The 11,714-nt window shown below is 47.1% G+C and overlaps 1 pseudogene; it reads left to right on the plus strand.

The window, feature by feature from the left end:
- Positions 1–2,275: 2,275 nt before the first annotated feature.
- Positions 2,276–11,121, plus strand: LOC119288872 (annotated as a pseudogene).
- Positions 11,122–11,714: the final 593 nt, after the last annotated feature.

Below are 11,714 nucleotides of genomic sequence, written 5' to 3' on the forward strand. Positions count from 1 at the left end.
AGTGGATCGAGAGGTGGGGGAAGTGGGGATAGTGGGGGTGGGTTAGGGTTAGCGGGACATGGCCTATAGGCCAGGCGGGCGTGAGGGGAGTGGGCTAGCCTGGTGGCCCTGTAGCCTGCTGGGCCATGGCCGGGGGGGGGGTCCTCTTTTTTTTTAATTTTGTTTATCCTTTTCCTTTTCTTTATTTTTTTTCTTTTTGTTTACTGTTTTGTCTCTTTCCTATTATTTATTATTACCCCTTTTTGTTTTATTTTAGTTTTATAAATCATAAAGGTTGTACCTAAATTAGTACCACTATTTATACCTCTACTACAAAAAGTTTAGAGTTCCAATTAAAATGGTTTAACATTTTAATAACTATAAAAGGCATTCCATTAATTCTTTTGCTATTGTTTATTTATTTTAGAGCATTCAAACAGTTCTAAAGATGTTGGTTTCTCCACCATTACTACTTATGCATTATTTTTCACTACCATAATAATTTGGTTTTAGTATTTGAAAACTTTTATATGTTTACCTTTGTTTTAAATTTGAATTTCGAACTGACACGAGTTCATCCACAGTAACCGAGGTGACGTGGCATCCTTAACGAGGCATCACTGTAGCTTAATTATCCGGGCGTCACAGACACCGCCCTCACCGCCTACTCCGATGCAGACTGGACGGGCTGCCCTGACACTCATCGCTCCACTTCGGGCTATTGTGTCTATCTTGGACCCTCACTCATCTCGTGGTCGTCCAAGCGGCAGCCTACGGTCTCTCGTTCCAGTGCTGAGGCTGAGTATCCTGCGGTGGCCAACGCAGTCGCCGAGTGTTTCGTGGCTTCGCCAGCTACTTCAGGAGCTCTCTTGCCCTGTTGACCGTGCCACGGTGGTCTACTGCGACAACGTCTCGGCGGTCTACCTCTCCGCTAACCCGGTGCATCATCGACGAACCAAGCATATTGAGTTGGATATTCATTTTGTTCGGGAACAGGTGGCCCTTGGCCATATTCGTGTTTTTGCACGTCCCTACTTCCCAACAATTTGTCAATATCATGACCAAGGGCTTGCCTACGGCGTCATTTGAGGAGTTCCGTTCCAGTCTTTGCGTCAGCCGCGGTGTCGCTTCGACTGCGGGGGGTGTTGAATATATGTGTTATGTGCATATTGTGTATTGGGCCTGCCTCCTAGTTCCATGGCCCACCTTTGTACATCATATATATGTGCCTATGCACGAAGAGCAATACATCGTGTAATTCACATATTCTACAGGTATATCATGACTAGTTGCATGATCATGCATAACATGGTCATTGAGAATGAGCGTGGACATGATTTAGTCCTTTAGATTACACCTTCTATCGCTTGATGGGCATATGCGTTATGCCGATGAGAAGAGAGGAGCGAATCAAACACTTCATGAAGGTGTACAATGGAATTAGAGACTCCGATGCGCACGATCAACTTCAGAATGATTTGATGGAGGAGTACTGAAAATGGCATGGCGAAAGGGCCACCTATTTGTTTTATTGTACTCCCTTCGTTTTTATTTACTCTGCATATTAGAGTTGACTGAAGTCAAACTTCGTAAAGTTTGACCAAGTTTATAGAAAACAATGTAGACATTTATCATAATAAATCTATACGATGTGAAAGTACATTTAATAATAAATCTAATGTTGTTGATTTGTTATTGTATATCTTAATATTTTTATATATAAACTTGGTCAAAGTTTGTAAAGCTTGACTTTGACCAAAGCTAATATGCGAACTAAATAAAAACGGAGCGAGTATGTTTGTTGCATTTGATCTTGTGGATGTGATGAATTATGTAATAGTTTGATACTGTGGACATGTGAAAATTTTAAGTTGTCCTTCGACTGTTTTATTTCAATGTATGCGACTGAACAACAGTCGCGCGGCTGTCGGCAACTTTTACATCTTCATTTTGCATCACCTATTGGAGTTGCAGATGTAATTTTTTTTTTTGTAGGTAGAGATGTAAATTTGTTTTACATCTGCGAATTTGTATCTTCTATTGGAGATGCTTTTATGTGCGCCCTTAATCCTGTTCCAGTTGTTTCCAAAAGCAAACACTTTTCACTGTAAAAAAACGTGTGTGCTTTGGCCACGTTTGATCAAAGTTGAAGGAGGGGCTTACCGCAGATTTCGCGCCAAACCACCCCAGCAGCTCCGTTGCTCTCCCCGCCACCGCACTCTCTTGCGCGCTCCAAAATAAGATCACCATCGTTTGCAAGAAACCCCAAAGCTAGGGACTAGAAAAAGAAGAATAAAACATCTTTTGGTGCCGACGAGGAGCAAAATCTGCTTCACGATATGGATCGGCCCAGGAGTTGCGCCTCGACGGATTAGACCAAGCAAGTAAAAGATCCAAGATTCCATGGCGACGGAGCCGCGAAATGATTCTTCATATAAATGTAGGGATGGATTTGGTTGATTGGTTCTACACTTTGTTTTCTCACATGCCATGGATTTGACCTCTCGATGGATTGGCAGCGGCGGCGGTGTCCATGCCCCGTAAAAACGGCTGCGGTGCTAGCGACAAGTCATCGCGTGAGAAGGGCGACGACCTAGTCTCCCCGAGAAGCGTCCTCGAGGGATGCACGACGACGAGCGACGTTGACGCCGCCGCAATGACGGACGAGGCGATGGGGTCGTCGTCGACGATGACGGGCGTTGTCGCCGCGCCGTCCACGCCCGAGCCGCCGCGAAACGACGGGCTTCCGGCCGCCTGGAAGGGTGCCATGGAGGCGTGGAGGTCAAGGACCAAACGCCGCCTCTCCAGCGGCATCCCGTCAACCATGTCGTCAAAGCTCAGGAGCTTGAGCATCCGCGGCAGCAGCAAGTGGCGGTGGCCGTCGGCGGGGCAGGTGAACGTAGAACAACACGACCTGTGCGCGCTGAGGCTATCCTTCCGGACCTTCTCGCTGTCGGAGCTGAGGAAGGCCACCCGCAACTTCTGCAAGGAGAACGTGGTGGGCAGGGGCGGGCACGCCAAGGTGTACCGCGGCCTCCTGTCGGACGGGCAGCTGGTCGCCGTGAAGAAGCTGTCAGCGACGGAGAATGACCGCATGGAGAGCTTCCTGTTGGAGCTGGGGCACGCGGTGAACGTACGCCACCCGAACGTGGCGAGGCTGGTGGGCGTGGGCCTGGAGGGCGGCGAGCACCTGGTGTTCCCCTTCTCACGCCTGGGATGCCTCTCCCGCAGGCTCCACGGGGGCTCCGGCGAGGAGGGGGCCATGCCGTGGGTGGCGAGGTACAAGGTGGCCCTGGGCGCGGCCAGCGGGTTGGAGTACCTCCACGAGCGGTGCGCCAGGAGGATCGTGCACCGGGACGTCAAGCCCGCCAACATCCTGCTCAAAGACGACTACGAGCCACTAGTAACCAACATTGGACTACATTGCATATTTGCATTGCGTCTTGTCTCTATTAATTTGTTTTTGTGTGTGTTAATTTAGCTGTTATTCCCGTGGGTGCTTCTTCAGATATGTGACTTTGGGCTAGCAAAGTGGCTGCCGGCCAAGTTGACGCACTACCAAGTGACCATCTTCGAAGGCACATTTGGGTCGGTCGGTCTGTTTATCTGTCTCATTCACAATCACGTTGATGCAATTTTAATCATCGTCAATAAATTGACTACTTTGTGATTGAGTTTAAGTAACACGGATAGGTGAATGAATGAATTAGATCGTACGTATTGCAATATATGAGGGGATGTTTGTTTCCAGGGACTTTTTTATGTAGGGACTAGAAGAAGTCTCTCTTAGGGACTTTTTTACCAAACGGGAGGGACTTTTTAGGGACTAAATTAGGCATTTGGGACTAAATGAAGAAGATTCTCAAAGAGAGTATTTTTAGGATTTTTTGAGACTTTTCCAACAATGCCCCTCCATGCACCAATTGGCCCGCCATCCCATCGTGTTGTTTGATTGTTATTTTTCTATATATTAGGGGCAATATGGTCATTTAATAACCTCAAGAAAGAGACTAGGGACTTTTTAGTCTCGGGAAACAAATAGGAAGAGACTTTTTAGAACTAAGGACTTTTTAGTTGGAACTAGAAAAAGTCCTAGAACTAGAGAATCAAACACCACCTGAGATGCTGATGCATGTAGATGTACAGATACGTGCCGCCCGAGTACACGACGCACGGGATCTTCAACGAGAAGACTGACGTGTTCGCCTTTGGGTCGTGCTGCTCGAGCTCCTCACCGGCCGGCGCGCCATCGACGGCAAAAACCACAGCCTCGTTGCATGGGTCCGCTTGTTTCCAGCGTTCAAAAAAACATGGACGTGCATCCAACAGCTTTCATCACCTTTGATGTTTTAATTGTGGGTAGGTACGATCCTTCCTCAGCAGCAAGGACGAGGTCTTGAAGATGGTCGACCCCGCTCTAGGAGGTCGATACGACGTGGAGCAGCTCCGCCGCGTCACGCACGCCGCCCAACTCTGCATCCACACCTCGCCGGCCCAAAGGCCACGGATGAGCCAGGTATTCCCTCTTTTCTTTCCGATTTATAAGGTCCACTTGACTAATGGACTGCATAAAACTCTACTATATAATTTCATTAATCTTAAAATATGAGTTATATATATCATAAATTTTAGCATTACAAAATGTGAGTCCTTTAATGGTACATCAAGTGAATTTGGACCGTTTATTTATGTGATTCAGCTACCCAGATGTCATAATACTAGAGCAAAATTTGGGTGTTATATTAAGAAACTAGATGACAGCCCGTGTGTTGCTATGGAAATTTGTTGTAATATTTCAATGTTGTTTGGTTGTGCGAAATATAAATATTTAGATTATTAATGCCAGAACCAAAATAACACATGTGACTTATTATATTTGATTATTTATAATTGTAAAAAATGAATATAAGTAGAATAATAGAACAAAAAAATCTCATGCATGATTGCATGTGGTAATGGGTCTTTTCCCATGCATGGTTGCATGTTGAGATGTGATTTATTCCATTTATAATTGTATGGCGATGTGGCAATGCTTACATATTAAGATAAATAAGTCAGTACGAATGTCTCTCTTAGGTATATAGGATAACCGATTCTTATAATTTAGAGGAGTAAACGGCCTCTTATCTTCAACTCTTTATACTAACTAGTCAATGTGTACGTACAATGCACGTTAATTTGGAAGTATATTAAGTACATGCAGATATTAAGTAGGCTATTATTTGCGTATTATTATGTAATTAGCATTATATTTGGCATGAAATTAACTGCACGCTAAACGTGTTGAACGCTCGACATTGAAGCAGTCTAGGTCATTGGATTGACATGATTGATGGCCGAGATTAATTGGATCTTCCTATTTGGCTCTTTTTATATTCTTATAGATTATAGATTATAGATTATAAATACATATTATAGATAGATTATAGATTCACATCTCTAACGGTGGGCGAACCTAACCGATTCCTTAAATTTAACTCAAACGAATTGACCCCATGTGAAAATCTCTCTTCATTTTCTTCTTCATTCTTTTTCTTCTTTCTTCTTTCTTCTGGCGCGACCAGCTAGAGTTCTCCATCTACAGCAACAGCGAGTGATGTAACTAGGCGGTGTATACATACGCGCCCATGGCGTCAACGACAAGGATGAGGATGTAGAAGAAGATGATTGTGTGGAAGAGAATGGCGATGGCGCTGCTAGCCATGTTGTCGAGCTCCACCACCCTGGTCCTCGCTGGTGGGTGTGCACGCACACGCAACAGCAGTACACATATGCATATACGCACACGCAGCAGTAGCACACACACGTAGCAGTAGACATCTACACCATGTATGATGCCTGCACCAGGTTGCATCTTTCGAGCCACTCGCATATGCGCTCTTTTGCATCGCTCGAGCCTAGCTCAGAAAGAGTGGCCATTCAGTTGTTCCTCTTCAACATCCAATTTTGCAGTGCTTTAAACATTGTGCATGCCAAGATTCGGTGCAGCCCAGCCTACTAAACATCCAATTTTGCATCGCCCGGACTTGGCCTCCTGCAGACTACCAAACGCATTATAAATGTACTCTGCCGGAAGACACACGCGCGTACATGAGCTAGCTTGATCGATTCTCGGCTGCACAAGCACGCACCTACGCACAAGGGAAAACTCATTTATGCGAGACATTGGAGTGACGGAGAAGTTGCAGAGCTGCAAATGTACACGGCCGTGGAGACGAGACCGCCACGAGTTGTGAGTTTGATGGCAACGACGTTGGTGTAGGGTGCCCATCCTTGGGCTCGACGGAGGCGGGAGTGTGCGACATGTGAGCTGTGAGCAAGCGGCTGGCTAGCGGAGGCGGGAATGCGGTGTCGTGGATGGCCATATGCATCAGATTAGTAATTTGGTTCATTATGATTAATATTGCCGACCTGTTCTTGAACCCTTTGATCAACTTAATACTACAAGTCATATTGTGTAGTATGATGTACCATAAAAAAATCCCAAAAAGATACCATTCAAAGTGTTTATTGGTATATATTTATGATATACAACATGTATTATGTTGGTCAAATTATCAGTCTACAACACACACGTGCGCGCGCGCGCGCACACACACAACCCCTACGTCACTCCCTCGCAGGGCGTCTCGGGTGGCAACCACATCCACTCAACCTCGTGCACCCGTTTCCCCTCCACCTCGCTGCGCTGGTGGTCACCTCCAGCAAAGCCCGGGCTTGTCATGACGGGGATTCACCCTTCGCTGCTGCTAGGCTCCTCGGAGGGCCTGCTCGTGGTGGTTGTTCGCCGGCATATGGTCGACTAGCGGTGGCGGTTGCATCGGGGCGGCATACCTAGGCCTGGCAAAGGCGACCTTTCTCTACCGCAGGGGAGGTCGGCCAGGGAGTGGCCCGGCTGTGGTGGCTGGGAGTCATCGATTTCGGGATACCGTGCTCAGTTCTTGCACGAATTGATGGGCACACACTGGATGGGGTTAACCCTCTCCGGCAAGTAACGGTGGTGTGGTGCGACATTGAGTAGTGGGTGACTTAGAGCATCTCTAGCAGTCCGATAAGCCCCTATCTCGTAAAAATTGTTTACGGGCTCCGATAAAACTTTTTTGCGGTACTGCAAGCCCTCCGACGGAATAGATCATGTAAACCCGTCTTGCAAATGTTTTACGGGAGGAGTTCACGGGATTTGTTCCGCGCTAGAGAACTCGCGGTAACGCAAAAAATCATAGGACAAATATTGCCAAGTGCTTGCATATGATTACACGAAATTTATTTCATATATATATAGTCCATCATCACACTAGTTCATCACTTCCAAAACCATGCACAATATACGAGGTAGCAAGTTTAGCCTTACAAATGCGCGATCAAACAAAACAAAAGATGCTCAAATAACCACCGGTCATAGAGAAATCAAGCAACATCCTCATTGTTGCGAAGATCGTTGCCACCACCACCGCCCCTAGCACCTCAATCGCCATCATCCGCATTGACTGGAGAGTGAGGACCACCATCTTCATGAACTTGGACCGGAGAATGAGCGCCATCATCTTCAACTTGGACCGGAGAATGAGCACCACCACCAGCACCACCATCCACATGGTTTGCCGAAGCACCAACCCCACCTCCATCACCATTGCAGAAACCAACACCACCTCCATCACCATTGTCGAAGCCACCACCAGCCCCAATGCCAAACCATCCACCACCTCCAAACCCAACACCATTGCCGAACCCTCCACCACCCATGCCGAAGCCACCACCACCAACATTACCGAAAGTTAAACCCTCTCCAAACCAAACACCACCACCGACCATAAGATTTTGAAGTTCCATCTTTCTCACGCACATGATCTCCATTCTTTTCAATTCCCAAAATTCTCTTGTCATTGCATGCATGCCCTCCGGATTCATCTTCATGAACCGGTCCTCCTCTGCGGTTCTCTTGTCCTTCCTCTTTTGCTCGTATAGGGCAATCTTGCACTCCTCGAAGGCACACCTCTTCTCCCACTTCTCCTCATTGTGCTTCTCTTTCTTGTCGGCCATGGCCACTTTAGCATCCCAATGCTTGGATAACATGGTCTCTTTCATCTTTGCCATCTCACCAATTTGATCTCTCAAAGTGATTGCCTCGGCCATCCTCTTCACTCTTGCTCTCTCCTTCTTGTTTCCATCCAGTTTTCCCTTGTTTCTCCCTCCTCTTGGTGCATCACCACTATCATCATCCTTATCTTCCAACTTGATGAAGGCGCCTCTCTTTGGGGAAGCTTCCTTGTCACTCGCCCTCCACTTCTCACTATCCCGGAGCAAGCACCAACATTGATGAAGAGTGAATGATCGGTCATTTAAACACGTGGTTTTCTTGAAATATTCATTGGTGATGCGATCCTACACATAGACACTGAGGCAAGTATGAGCTCAAACTCTTCATATATATCAACTCAAACAAAGCCAACAAGATGAAGAAATACTCACATAATCATCAATAGTGACGCCACTTGGAGGTGCATTCCGCACTTGCTCCAAGCACCCACTCCAACAGCCACATGTTTTGTTGATGATGTCCCAATGCCCTTGAAGTGACTTCAAGGTTCGGTCGGAAAGGAACGGCCTGATTTGGTGGTATTTGTCCTCGATCATTTGCAAATAATTTCCATAGCTTCGATATTTTCCGAACATGGCGTGAACTGAGACACTCTCTCATGCTTGAATCAAGCACACATCCTCCATCTCGTGTAGTTTCCTGTCCTCAACACCCTAGCATCGTAGTTGGCCTCCTCGGTCACTTGCACTTCATCACCACCATCATTCGCTTGATCCGCCTCTGCCTCGACCTCCATGTGAGGCACATCGAAATCGTCAAGGGGGGCACTCAAATCCATTGCACTCTCGGCCAACATTTCGGTATATGTGGAGGGCACACTTTGGCTACAAAATTTAATGGGTAAAGCTCAAACAAGTGTTCCAAACAGGCTAAGCAAAGATTAGCCGAGAAAATCAAGCAAAAGGGTAAATTTTGTACTTCCCGGATGTATCATCGAACATGTGGTAGGCGTGACCAGTGGAGTCGCCGTGAATGGGGATGTCAAGGCCAGCGGGAGGCGGAGGAGGAGCCCGACTTCTTGCTGCGATCGCCTTCTTCCTCGGGGGCTTTGCCCATGCACCGGCTGAGTCGGTGGAGATGGTATTATTCCTTCTGCCAGCAACCTTGAAAGAAGGAACCAGAGCGAGGCCGAAAGAGGGTGGTGCCTGCCGGTTGAGCCCCCTTGGATGAGGTGGTTCCCTTGTCACTTCCTCTTCATGGCGGTGGAGAAAGGTGTTGGGGCGGCGCTAGCATGAACTGCCGAGGGAGGCGTAGGCATACGGAGCGACGACATTGGTTGTGGTGGCAGCACATGATATGGGGCACCCGGCGGTTGCAGGTACTCCGTCCAGTCGGTTTTCGGCGTCGTGAGGCCGGACGGCGAGGTCGGAGGCAAGACTGGAGGAGGTGGCGACGTGGGAGGCGAGAACAGAAGCGGTGGAAGTTGGTTCGTGCCAAGGGAAAGGGGATCCTGCAAAAACAAGGGCAGTCCCATAGATATGGCAGAAATGGGCTGGGGTTTGTAGTATTCCGCAAAACAATTCGGGATGGTCGAATATACGGGATCTAATCGGCCGCAAAATCGCCTCCGTCCTATAAACTAGCGGTTATTTTGTCAGATGGCTCGATTTACAGGATCTGCTAGAGATGCCCTTAGTCCTAACGTCTAGACAGTGTCTACATTTGCTCAGGTTTGGTTTGCCCCGGCCGAGGCTTTCTGAGGGGGGCGGATTCTGCGCTCGTGGAGTGAATGGAGAGGCTCTGGTGCGGAGGTGGTGGTTATTAAGGGAGGGCGATGTGTGAGGAGGTCCCAGACGTGGTGGTTCTCATTGGTCGACGCGGTTCTGGCCAGTTTGGGAGTGCAACGGTCGTGGGCTTGCTTTGGCGGCTCATGATTGTGGAGATCACTAGTGCGGTGGCTTGGTGATTAGGTGGTGGCGGTAGGCTAGATCCAGTCGGATCTGACGGAGGATCATTGGAGGGCTTGTTGATGCATGGTGTGAAGGGCTCGGGAGGTTTGTCAGGACGAAAGTCTTTTCTTCGACCGTTGCTAGAACCGACGATGATGGCACTCTCAAATGACGTTTCCTTCTTGTTGGAATTATCGAGGCCATACTCTCAGCCCCAACTTTCCCAGCTTCTAGGGTAACTCTAGATCCATTGAATTGGGCGATGGTGGTGCTTTGGCCTCGTGTCCCTTCTTCGGGGCTTTGTCTATGGAGTTGGCCATTGCCAAGCGGGACCAGTGGAAGACGGTGGCGATGGCATTGGGTCTTATGTGTTAATGATGACAGTGGTGAGAGATGGTAGAGGCACGACAATGGTTGCGGTAATCATCTCTTCTTTGGCGTGTCCATGGAATTGTCTCGGTTTGTTTGTTGTTGTGAAGTTGGAACTGCGACACATGAGGTCCTGGTGGCGACGATTGCCTACAACAGGTGCTTTTTCGGTTGTCATTCACGGCGCTAGCCTTGCATAGTTCTCCTTCATGGTTCTCCTTCATAAACAGGTGTTGAGCCTTGGCATGGTCTTCACATGGCTCCACAGAAGCTCTTTAGAGTGGGTTAGGTCAATGGTTGTTAGTTACGAAGTCAGAGTTGTTGCTCAAGGAGAAGGGACAGTGATGATGATCATGTCAATGTGCTATCTCGACGAGCTCTCTTTGTAGAGGTGTGTTTGTGGTATCTCGTGTGTGCTGCTCGGCAGATTGTGACGTTTGTGCCTAGTTTTCCTAAATTAACTGGCCAGTACTCTTTTGCTTAAATAATGAATGAGGCGAAATTTTTGCCTCCATCTCAAAAATAACTATCACCTGACAAATGTGCTTAGGCTTTACGAGCGGAAATAAAGGATGTCATTTATTATGTAAGCGTAGTCGTGCGCTAAATTTTTTTTTTTGAAGCTTTAAGTCGTGTTAGGAAAAGTTTCACAAGAATTTTGTAAGGCTATCCAAGTCTTGAAGTTTCCAAAATTAACGCACAGGTTGCAAGAATCCTCAGAGGAGACCAAGAAACCCTGCAACAAATCATGATGCACGAGAGAGCAAACATGACAGAGCTACATGAAATAGACGGCTATGAAGGGCCCACGCCAACGACATACCTCCATGATCTCAGTCGCCACAAGGCGCTAGCATTTGACTTCTAGATGGTGCCCCAGGAGAAGATTAAATCTTTTATCAGTCTAGAATCTGCATTAATTTTGCGCACTTGTTTATGAAATTGTATGCATCACTCGTAATGTGCATGTTGCCTAAACGATTGCTAAATTACTGCAAATATGATGTATACGTAGGCCTGGGTTGAGACATGGGGATATTTTTAGGAGCTAAAATAAACCTGATAGGATTTTTTTAAGGCTGAACCTCCTGACCTCTGTATTTATGGATATTTTTAGACAATCTTTTTTTTGAGAGAATTTTGAGGCAAATTTATGGATGTACATAGCTAGACCAGACTGCCCGAACTTTTTTTATTGCGGATTCTACTTGGGCCCAATTAACATTCACATGCGCCATGAGTTTCACCGGCCTTGTGATATGATGTTTTGTCCGTGTGTGTTATCAAACCTTCAACACTCCTCTCTCCTTCAAATTTTACGGAAAATACCAAAGATACCAAGCTAGAGAAATGTGCCTCCCTTTCCCCAAAAAATCTTT

Source organism: Triticum dicoccoides, chromosome 4A, assembly GCF_002162155.2.
Source record: "Triticum dicoccoides isolate Atlit2015 ecotype Zavitan chromosome 4A, WEW_v2.0, whole genome shotgun sequence".
Lineage (NCBI taxonomy): Eukaryota > Viridiplantae > Streptophyta > Magnoliopsida > Poales > Poaceae > Triticum > Triticum dicoccoides.